Genomic DNA, 12,401 nt, shown 5'->3' with positions numbered 1-12,401 from the left:
GATGATAAATTCAGACGGAGGAGGACGTCAAGGAGCACACCCCCTGCCCCAAGCCGTCTGCGCTCTCCCCTCCCCCAACCCCAAGGAACCCGACCGTATTGGGAGATACGATGGAATTTCGAAACGATGTTCTCCTCTTCTGCCTTCTGGAAAGACTGCAAATGCTAATCACCTCCGGGATGGAGCAGACACCGGCCCCAGTCTATTTCCAGGGCTGTATATTTTTGCACCGTACAGTAAAAAGAACCTGGTACTTGTGAAAAGTCCCTCACAGTGTTTAATAGAAACGTAAGTGGCTGAGTGGCCCCAATTAACACCTTGTGATAAGGCATTCCTAAGATGGAGTGTCAGACACCAAATTGTGAAGAGATGTATCTAATTAATCCTCCTAGAATGACACCGATAAACAAGCTTCTATTTAAATAAAGATCAAGGACTCGGCGCCCCGTTTGTTTACATTCACCCCCGGGGGTCCCAGCGTTTGCGCCCGCGCAGACTGCCTGAGCTGGGGGAGGGGGAGGGGAGGACACAGGCTTGGGAGGGTTCTGCTGGCTCCCTTCCGTTGTAACCCCAAACAGAAATCTCGAAGTAGACAAACTGCAATGCAGGAGAAGCGCAAAAACGACCCGACTCTGACTTGGAAGTATTATTGTCATTTTCTTCGCGTGTCCTAATTTACATCGCCAAACACTTTTTGGTTGTCTGAGTCTTTAAAAAGAAGGCCAACAACAACAAAATCCATATTCCACTCGTAGTCTCGGGAATTCTTTGCTGCTTTGGGGAGAACTCGGATCAGGACCTTCCTCTGCCCCCTAACCTCGCCCCGGCACGAGTTCTCTCCTCGCTGACTCGGGATTCCTTCTTCAGGCAACTGAAGCCCAGAAGTGCTGGGGCGCAGGGTAGCTATCCTGGTGGTGGAGTGGGGAACCACCCACTGGAAAAGGCGAGAGGAATCTGGAAAGAAATAGGGCAAGAGTGGAAGGAGCAGCTAAACTCTTAACCCTGTAAACCAGGGCTGGGGCTTGAAGCCTACTCGGCATCTGCAAGGAATCACCTCCCCACTCTTCAACGGGGGTTTAAAGGCTCCAGATCAGCTTTTGGTCCAACCTCCTTCCTTTTCAGCCGCCTCTGATTAGATTTCAGCCTAGGGGTAAAGGCAGACTCGCGCTCTTCCATTTCCTCTTCAGGCTCTTCCTTATCTCGGAACCAAACAGGCCGGGGGTACGATGCCGTGTTTGTTTGTCTGTTTGTTTTTTAATTCTGCAGGAGTCGTGGAAACGCTCCGAAATAAACACATTTCAGCTTGCCCCTTGATTTTAATCGAAATTGAACCTCCAGTGGGGATAAAAAGTGAAAGCACTCATTCTTCACTCGTCTGGACGCTTCCCCTGTCCCGCTCTGCTCTCGTGGCGATGTCCCCCACCGCGCTGAGAGTCTCCAAGAGTTTGGCTTTTCACCTCGCGAGGATTTCGGCAGCCTCGAGACGCACTTTTAAAGGCAATTTGCAAAACTCCGTTGGTCGGCTTGATCCAGTCCCCTTCTGTAAATGAGTCTAAGCTTTCGAAGGTGCGAACTCCGCCACTCCAGTCCGGGAGGCTGGAACCTGCGGAATCCGTCCACCTGCGCGCGTTTTCGTTGGAATCGAACCCCTCCTGCGCCCCGCGGACACTTGGGAGCAGCGCCTGCACTTGGGGTTCACTGGGATTCCGTTTGCCCGAACTCACAGGAGTTGCATTTCTTCCCCCGTCCGTGAGCTGAGCCGTTCGTGGACAGGCTGAAACTAAGATATATATATATATATTTTTAAACATGATGGTGACTCTGACCTTGGTGGCCACTGAATTTCTCCTTATTACAGCTTAAAAGAAGTTAACTTCTGGCGACTGCTCCACCCTCTCCCCCTTTCTTCTTCAGCCCTAGGAGCCCTTTGCGTGTCGCCGAGGACGCATCAAGTCACTGGGGGAAGGACGTGGCTGCTCCAGACACGGCAGACCCTTGGAGGTAGTCTCCAAAGTGGCCAACTTCTGATAGACCGTTGGCCGCCCCAGAAGCGCCGGGTCTCTTCTTATCTTGGGCATCACGGTGTGAACACCCCCACCTCCACTTAAAATGTCCCCGTCTCCCTAAAAAGTCCTTAGCATCCTTCTAGAAGCTTTCGTGGAGGCAGCAGGGCGCGCACAGTAACTTCTGTAACCCCAGGCTGGACCCAGCTTTCCGCTCACTGGGCGCCGCGCCCTTGGCGGTGGGTCCAGCCGCAGTTCCGTTGATGCTGCGGGTTCCGGGTGGCGGGCAGGCTTCGCCATCTGGCGGCCACCGCGAGTAAGGCGCCCCAGGCCATGCAGCTTCTGCAAGGAGGTCTTCTTCATGCCACCTCCCCTCCTTCTTCTCAAAGCTCCTTGGTGTGGGGGCAGGAGCCGGGAAGCTGAAGTTGGAAGACTTTAAATTCTAGTCCTGGGTCACCGCTCAGTAGCTGCTGTCACAGCTGGCTCGTCTGATGTATTACCCAGGACCAAAGAGGGCAGGATGAACTTCACTGCTTTGTAAGCTGTTGAGCAGCTGTGAGTAGTATTAGTAGATACTGATTATTTAATTTTTGGTTGTGCTGTTCTTGGCTGCGCGTGGGTTTTCTCTAGTTGCCAGAGCAAGGGCTCCTTTTAGTTTTGGAACACTGGATTTAAGCCCAGGGGCTTCAGTGGCTGTGACCCTGGGGCTCAGGACTTGCAGCACATGGTCTTAATTGCTCTGCAGCATGTGGAATCTCCCTGGACCACGGATAGAAGCGTGGCCCCTGCTTTGGCAGGTGGATTCTTACCCACTGTACCACCAGAGAAGTCCAGGAGGCATTATCAATTACTACTTTTACAACACAATACATAGTGGTCAACTCAAGTGCATTCATTGGCAAATGAAAGATTTTTTTCCGTAGGATTTTTAATTTTTTTACATTTTTACTGAAGAATAGTTGATTTACAATGTGCTAATTTCTGCTGTACTGCAAAGTGATTCCATTATACACCTACATACATTATTTTTAAATACTCTTTTTCATATCATTTATCCCAGGAGATTGGGTATAGTTCATTCTGCTATACAGTAGGACCTTGTTGTTTGAAAGATTTTTAAATTTACTCAAAAATGATTATGGGCAATTACAAACATATAAGAAAGTAGGGAGAAGTGGACCCCAGGAATCCGCCTGCAATGAAGGAGACCCTGGTTTGATTCCTGGGTCAGGAAGATCCCCTGAAAAAGGGACAGGCTACCAACTCCAATATTCTTGGGCTTCCACCGTGGCTCAGATGGTAGAGAATCTACCTGCAATGCAGGAGACCTGGGTTCGATCCCTGGGTTAGGAAGATCCCCTAGAAGAGGGCATGGCAACCCACTCCAGTATTCTTGCATGGAGAATCCCCATGGACAGAGAAGCCTGGTGAGCTACAGTCCATGGGGTAGCACAGAGTCAGACACAACTGAAGCGACTGAGCAGGCAGGCAGGCAATCCTTGATTATTTCCATACACAACCCTAAAAGATAAGGATTCTTTATAAATACACACACACGTATATACATATATATCCCATCTATAGAATCAACAGCAATTTCATGTCATGAAATATCCAGGCATGTTTCCCTGATTGGCTCATAAAACTTTTGCTGTTGTTCCTGTTTTTTACAGTTGGTTTGTTTGAATCAGGATCCAGAAAAGTCCCACACATCTGGTTGATTATCTTAATTCTCTTAATTTAGAAGTCTTCCGTCTTTTATTTTTCCTTGTCATTTGTTGAAGAAGTTTGAGCATTTATTTTGTCTACTTTTCCAGGTTCTGGATTTTGCTGATTGAATTCTATGGTGGTGACTTGATCCTCTGACCCTTGCATTTCCAACAAAATAGTGATTACATACGGAAACTTCATCTGATTAAAATTCTATTTTTGTCAACAGTATCTCATTGGTGGTCTCTTTCACCAGGAAGCTCTTCCACCTGGATTGTCTCTCTTTGGGCCTCCCATTGTCCATTGGTAATGTTCACCATGTCCATTTTTTTGGGGGGGATTTGACAAAGGAAGTAAATTTCAGTACAGCTGTTAATTACACATGCAGGCAAAAGTTTTACTCAATGGCACTTTGGTTTTTTCTAACGTGTTTTTCCCTCAGCTTTACTGAGATTATAGTTGACGTATAACATTGTATACATTTAAGGTATATAGCCTGATGATTTGGTTACCCATGGATATACTGCAAAATGATTACCACAATGAAGTTAGTTAACGCCTCTCTTACATTGCATAACTACTGCTTTTGTGTGTGTGGTGGGAGCATTTAAGATCTACCGTTTAGTAATTTTCAAATACATAATAATATCATTAGCTATTCACCCTGCCATACACTGAATCCTCAGAGCTTATTCATCTTATAACTGGGCCCTTTATAGTCTTGTACTCTTTGGCCAACACCTCCCCATTTCCCTCACACCCTGGGCCCTGGCAAACATCATTCTTCTGTTTATTTCTGTGAGTCCTACCTTTTAAGATCCACACGTAAGTGAGGTCATACAGTGTTTGTCTTTTGCTGTCTGACTTCAGGTAACGCCTGGCATCTGTCCAGAGGAAAGCATGGTTTGAAAGAATACATGCGTCACAATGCTTATAACGGCACTGTTCACAATAGCCAAGACATGGAAACAGCCTAAATGTCCATCGACAGAGAAATGGATAAGGAAGAAGTGGTACTATATAAGACAGAATATTACTCAGTTGTTAAAAAGAATGAAATAATGGCATTTGCAGCAACATGGATGGATCTAGTGACGTGAAGTACTAAGTAAGTCGGACAGAAAGACAAATATCATGGTATCACTTATATATGGAATCCTTAAAACATGATAGATGTCAAAGTATTTATAGAATGGAAACAGACTCACAGACTTAGGGAGAAGGCAGTGGCACCCCACTCCAGCACTCTTGCCTGGAAAATCTCATGGACCGAGGAGCCTGGTGGGCTGCAGTCCATGGGGTCGCGAAGAGTCAGACACGACTGAGTGACTTCACTTTCACTTTTCACTTTCATGCATTGGAGAAGGAAATGGCAACCCACTCCAGTGTTCTTGCCTGGAAAATCCCAGGGACGGGGGAGCCTGCTGGGCTGCTGTCTATGGGGTCGCACAGAGTCAGACACGACTGAAGTGACTTAGCAGTAGCAGCAGCAGCAGCAGCAGCAGCATTGACTTAGAGAATGAACTTAGAGTTACCAAGCGGGGAGGTTGGGGTAGGGGAGGGATAGATTGAGAGTTTGGCCTTGACATGTACACATTGCTGTGTTCAGAGCAGATAACTAGTAAGGACCTGCTGTATAGCACAGGGAATGCTACTTAATATTCTGTAATAACTTAAATGGAAAAAGAATTTGAAAAAGAATAGACACATGTACATGTATAAATGAATCACTTTGCTGGATACACGAAACTAATACAGCATTGTTGGTCATCTGTACGCCAATATAAAATAAAAATTCAAAATATAGATCATGCCCACAAAGTCCATTCATGTTGTTGCAAAAGGCAGGGTTTCCTTCTTTTTTTATGGCTAAATAACATACATGCCAATTTTCATGTTCCCATTCCCCCGTGGACGGACAGTTAGGTTAGTGGTTTGCATCTTTTGGCTAGTGTGAAGAATGCCACAGTGAAGATGGGATTGCAGATATCTCTTAAAGATAGTGCATCATAATGACATTTTGATTGTGACATTAAGCAGAGTGAACCAAAAATCTAACATCTCTGCTCTTTATGTATCATCACAGGAAAGTAACTGTTGCCCTCTGGGGAACTTGGGTCATTGAAATCAAGTGAGAAGATGGACAAAGTACCTCAGTGGATAAGATTGATCCATATTTATTGAAGCAGTTTGCTACACACAGATTGCTAAGAAATCTTAGTAAACCAATGCGTAACAAAGTGATAAAGTGTGTGATTATTTGCTTTTCTATTCCCAGGGCAAATTATCAATCTCCTAATTGCCTTAAAAATATGTTTCCAGAATTGACAAACATCATTTGGAAATCATAAGTGATAAAAAGGGCTGTCAAATAGCTCGGTGGTTGCTATAGGGAGGTGGTGATTTCATCTGTGATAAGTAAGGAGAAATGGTTTCTTATCAGTGAGTTTGGAGTGGAAGGGAGACCTGAGCAGGGGACCTGGGGAAGGGAAGAGGTTGGGGAGCATCCTAGGGATTGCCAGGTTACTATCCACAGTGCACAGCTTAGGACTTCTGGAATTGGGATGCAATTCATGACTGAGAATACCATGGTAATTCTGTGAATAACAAGGGTGGATGTAACCCCTACATGTGTTACTATATCCCCGTTGCAGGCACCAAATCATCACCTATTCCACCGGCCACCAGGCAGTCAGAAGGTTGGCTACAATAGTCTGTCTTTGGTGGTCACTGTTTCTTCATGCAGTGTCCCAGTTTTAACAGCCTGGGCAACTGGACTCCTCCCCCCTGGATTGGAGATCTGAGGGACACTGTGGTGGCTATGGCCGTGAGCACACGTGACAGAAAGGAGAGCCCCCAGGGCTGACGTGCCCCGGGGAGTCCGCTGGCTCTGCACCACACCGTGGGGTGGGCCTATACTTTAAAAGGTGAAAGATGTATATGATCTGAAGAGAAACCAGAGTGTGGACCCTAGACTTTTTTTTTTTTTAATAATTATTTATTTGGCTGCACTGGGTCTTAGCTGTGGCACATGGGATCCTCAGTCTTTGTTGTGGCGTGTGGGATCTAGTTCCTCGACCGGAGTTTGAACCCAGGCCCCCTGCACTGGGAGCACAATTCTTAGCCACTGCCCACCAGGGGAGTCCCTGGAACCCACACTATCAACATAAACCGTTTCAGAAGTGTGTGAAATATCTAGTCATGAAAACGTTAAATTCTAAAGCATAGTTTTTAATTATTTTTCTGTTGTTTTTCAGAATATTTGAAATGAAAAGTATTTGAGATCTCAATGGATCAATGATTCATCTTTCTCTGATTTTTTTTCTAAAATCTAGACCTGTCGTGGAGTGGTGTCTGTTTCTTCTCGCTCTTTGACCTATACTCAACTCAACTAGGGTAGTAAATTTACCCTACATATTTGCTGCTTTTCTTAATCTTGACAGGCAGGTGTTATCTTTTATTTTATACATCTAAAATCCAAGAACGTTCTTTGACATTTTACTTCTTCCAGGATTCCAGTTTTTCTTCTGCACCACCTTTTCAACCAAGTGAGTGTTGAGTTAATTAACCAACTACACTGCGCTCATCACTAAATATGTAGAAGCTGCAGGTAGAGACCACATAGCTGCTACAGAAAATCACAGAGGAGCTGGGATTGAGTTAGTACACAAAAATGCACTCGTACGCCTGTACTTGGAGTGTATTTGTACTCTAAGGCTGAATACCATTAAACTGAGATCAGAATGAGTGAAAATAGGATTAGAATAAAATGTATGGTGGTATCAATATTTCCTTTAGGGACTCTTCTGCTCAGAGTTGTCAAAACATATTGTGTTATAAATAGACCAGTCTGAAGGAGGTAATCCTAGCCATCCTGATGAAACAGTCTTCTGAAAGCATGCAAACAGAAGAGAACCTCTAACAATGCAATTACACCTTAATCTCGGGGTGGTGCCTCAAATGATTTCCCCCTATTCCTCTTCCCCTTTAAGAAAAACAAAACAAGCACAAACTTGCTGGGAAAGGGAAAGCAAATATTCCAGTGTTCTGTCATGCCTGCTTTCCCATTGGAGTTTTAGAAAACAACTTGTGAGTCTCATTCTTAACCTGGTCCTGAGGAATCAGGGCTCCTTCTGGAGTCTCGGTAGCTGGGGCAGTCATGTCCATCAAGTGTTCCATGGTTGCTCTGCTTCGCAGCCTCCTGCACTTAGGCATGGTCACTGGCACCCAGAGAGACACAATGTGGGCAAGGACGGATAAGAATGGGTGTGTGTGTGTTAGTCACTCAGTTGTGTCTGACTCTTTTGTGACCCTCTGGACTGTAGACCGCCAGGCTCCTCTGTCCATGGGATTCTCCAGGCAAGAACACTGGAGTGGGTTGCCATTCCCTTCTCAAAGGGATCTCCCTGACCCAGGGACTGAACCCAAGTCTCCTGCATTGCAGGCAGATTCCTTACTGTCTGAGCCCCCAGCATTTGCCAAAAGCTGCAACTTTTCAAAAAAGGATTTGGCCACCCTGTAGTCAACCAGCAAATAGGCAGCCAAACTCTCCTCCCACTCTCAACTTCCCTGCCAGGCCTCTGATTGGCCAAATGCAATGCAAAGCCAGAGGACCAAGAAGTCTCAGGATGTAGTCATTTAAGCCAGTATCCTGGGCACAAGGCGGGATGGAGCAAAATGGAGCATGAAACACAGGGCAATGAAGAAGATATCCAGCCCTACTCTAACCCCCACCCCATGCAAAGCCTTTATGCTAAAGGCTCTAAATACTCTACAGTTGTTTTGACATATCCCCAGGATTGCTGCATCAAGAATAGCTGGAAATATGGATTCAGTTCAGTCGCTCAGTCGTGTCCAACTCTTTGCGACCCCATGAACCACAGCACGCCAGGCGTCCCTGTCCATCACCAACTCCCAGAGTCCACCCAAACTCATGTCCATCGAGTCAGTGATGCCATTCAACCATCTCGTCCCCTGGCGACCCCTTCTCCTCCTGCCCTCAATCTTTCGCAGCATCAGGGTCTTTCCAAATGAGTCAGCTCTTCGCATCAGGTGGCCAAAATATTGGAGTTTCAGCTTCAACATCAGTCCTTCCGATGAACACCCAGGACTGATCTCCTTTAGGATGGACTGGTTGGATCTCTCAAGGGACTCTCAAGAGTCTTCTCCAGCACCACAGTTCAAAAGCATCAATTCTTTGGTGCTCAGCTTTCTTTATAGTCCAACTCTCACATCCATATGTGACTACTGGAAAAACCATAGCCTTGACAAGATGGAACTTTGTTGGCAAAGTAATGTCTCTGCTTTTTAATATGCTGTCTAGGCTGGTCATAACTTTCCTTCCCAGGAGTAAGCATCTTTTAATTTCATGGCTGCAATCACCATCTGCAGTGATTGTGGAGCCCAGAAAAATAATGTCAGCCACTGTTTCCATTATTTCCCCATCTATTTTCCATGAAGTGATGGGACCAGATGCCATGATCTTCGTTTTCTGAATGTTGAGCTTTAAGCCAACTTTTTCACTCTCCTGTTTCACTTTCATCAAGAGGCTCTTTAGTTCTTCTTCACTTTCTGCCATAAGGGTGGTGCCATCTTCATATCTGAGGTTATTGATATTTCTCCTGGCAATCTTGATTCCAGCTTGTGCTTCTTCCAGCCCAGCATTTCTCATGATGTACTCTGCATAGAAGTTAAATAAGCAGGGTGACAATATACAGCCTTGACGTACTCCTTTTCCTATTTGGAACCAGTCTGTTGTTCCATGTCCAGTTCTAACTGTTGCTTCCTGACCTGCATACAGGTTTCTCAAGAGGCAGGTCAAGAGGAAATATGGATTACTATATGAAAACTTCATCATTTTCAACATGGATAACTTATTTGAAAGAAACAAACAACAAAAACACTTCTGAGAAAGATTCAGCTGTGGACTGCTAGCTTGGGCTTTTCTGATAGCTCAGTTGGTAAAGAATCCGCCTACAATGCAGGAGACCCCAGTTCAATTCCTGGGTCAGGAAGATCCCCTGGAGAAGGGATAGGCTACCCACTCCAGTATTCTGGCCTGGAGAATTCCATGGACTGTATAGTCCATGGACTCACAGAGTCAGACACGACTGAGCAACTTTCACTTCACTTTGATCAATGATTTAATTCTAACTGGATCTCAAAAATGTCAAAAGCAGGACTTCTGCTCCAAGACAAGTTGGAGTAGCAAGGATAAGGTTTATCTTTCTGCCTGGAAAAGGTTTTATTTTAAAATAAAAATCAGAAAAGTATATAAGAAAAATTGTCTTCCAGGACACTGAATATCTGTAGAATAGCAATCCATTAGAGAAGAGAAAGAAATAAGAACCCTAAGGTTGCTCTAGCTGCTGCCTAGAGAGTGTCCAGTCTGCGGTCAGAATGAGGCTGGGCATCCAGACTAAACCCAGCAGTCTTGAATTGAGGACGCAGATTTGTGAGGAGGAATAGCCAAGATAGCCAGCGTTCTCAGGGCAGAGTTCCGAGAGTAGGGTGTGTGCAGAGACGCCAGAGAATCAAGCAAGGTCCCCTGATGCTCTGAGCGCCGAGCAGAACATGTATATGAAGAAGCTCTCCAAAGTCCAGAAGGATAACACCCAAAAAGACCAAAGTTGGTTTTGTCAGTCTCAACACTAATGCCATTTGGGGACAGATAGTTCTTTTTCTGAGGGTGGAGAGCTGCATTGTAGGATACTGGCACCACCCTGGCTTCTAACAATTGGATGTCTTCTATGCCTAGAAGAAAGCTTAACTATGTTTATAGTTATAAAATATCCGCAAGCTCATACGAAGAAAATATTGAAAATTCATGGCATCCAATAAAAAACACCCAACAAATACAAAAAGCAGGAAAATATGACCCACAAAAAGGAGAAAAACACAATCAAAACCAAACCAAAGATGACACAGGTGGCAGAGTTAATAGAAAACAATAAGTAGCTTCCTAGGAGGCACAGTGGTAAAGAATCTGCCTGCCAACGCAGGAAACACAAGAGATTCAGGTTCGATTCCTGGATCCAGAAGACCCCTGGAGAAGGAAATAGCAACCCACTCCAGTATTCTTGCCTGGAGAATCCCAAGGACAGGGGAGCCTGGTGAGCTATGGTCCATGGGGTCGCACAGAGTCAGACACGACTGAGCAACTAAACACACACACACACAAAGAGCTCAGTGAAGACAATCACAAGAAATATGAAGGAAACTATACCAAAGCTTCAGTTCAGTTCAGTTCAGTTCAGTCGCTCAGTCGTGTCCGACTCTTTGTGGCCCCATGAATCGCAGCACGCCAGGTCTCCCTGTCCATCACCAACTCCCGGAGTTCACTCACACTCACGTCCATCAAGTCAGTGATGCCATCCAGCCATCTCATCCTCTGTCATCCCCTTCTCCTCCCGCCCCCAATCCCTCCCAGCATCAGAGTCTTTTCCAATGAGTCAACTCTTCACATGAGGTGGCCAAAGTACTGGAGTTTCAGCTTTAGCATCATTCCTTCCAAACAAATCCCAGGGCTGATCTCCTTCAGAATGGACTGGTTGGATCTCCCTGCAGTCCAAGGGACTCTCAAGAGTCTTCTCCAACACCACAGTTCAAAAGCATCAATTCTTCGGCGCTCAGCTTTCTTCACAGTCCAACTCTCACATCCATACGGAATGTGACCACAGGAAAAACCATAGCCTTGACTAGACGGACCTTTGTTGGCAAAGTAATGTCTCTGCTTTTGAATATGCTATCTAGGTTGGTCATAACTTTCCTTCCAAGGAGTAAGCATCTTTTAATTTCATTGCTGCAGTCACCATCTGCAGTGATATTGGAGCCCCCCCAAAATAAAATCTGACACTGTTTCCCCATCTATTTCCCATGGAGTGATGGGACCGGATGCCGTGATCTTCATTTTCTGAATGTTGAGCTTTAAGCCAACTTTTTCACTCTCCACTTTCACTTTCATCAAGAGGGTTTTTAGTTCCTCTTTACTTTCTGCCAAAAGGCTGGTGTCATCTGCATATCTGAGGTTATTGATATTTCTCCCTGCAATCTTGATTCCAGCTTGTGTTTCTTCCAGTCCAGCATTTCTCATGATGTACTCTGCATATAAGTTACATAAGCAGGGTGACAATATACAGCCTTGACGTACTCCTTTTCCTATTTGGAACCAGTCTGTTGTTTACCAAAGCTTATATTAATCAAATTGCTTAAAACCAGTGATAAAGAGGAAAATGTAAAAGCACCCAGGGGAAGAAAAGGTATATTGCATACGAAGAAAAAAGATCAGAATGCCAGCAGAACATAAGTAGGCTAGATGACAGTGGAACGTCTTTGAAGTACTGAAAGAATAAAACCATCCATCTAGATGTCTGTACCCAAGGAAAACCTCTTTAAACAATGAAGGGGACATAAAGACTCTTTCAGACATATGAAAATGGACAGAATTTATAATCATCAGACTTGCATTGTAAGAAATGTTAAAAGAAATGCTTCAGGATAAGTAAAATGATACCAGATGGAAATTTGGGATCCACATAAGGAATGAAGAGCCCTGGAAATGGTAACCGCATGAGTTAATATAAAATACTTGTTTTCTCATTTTCAAAATCTCCTTAAAAGAAAATTAACTGTTTAAAGTGAAAACAGCAAGGTACATGATGTTTATAACATACACGGAATTGAAATATA

The sequence above is a fragment of the Bos javanicus genome, chromosome 22, assembly GCF_032452875.1.
Source record: "Bos javanicus breed banteng chromosome 22, ARS-OSU_banteng_1.0, whole genome shotgun sequence".
Classification (NCBI taxonomy): Eukaryota; Metazoa; Chordata; class Mammalia; order Artiodactyla; family Bovidae; genus Bos; species Bos javanicus.
This window is presented reverse-complemented; position numbering follows the sequence as displayed.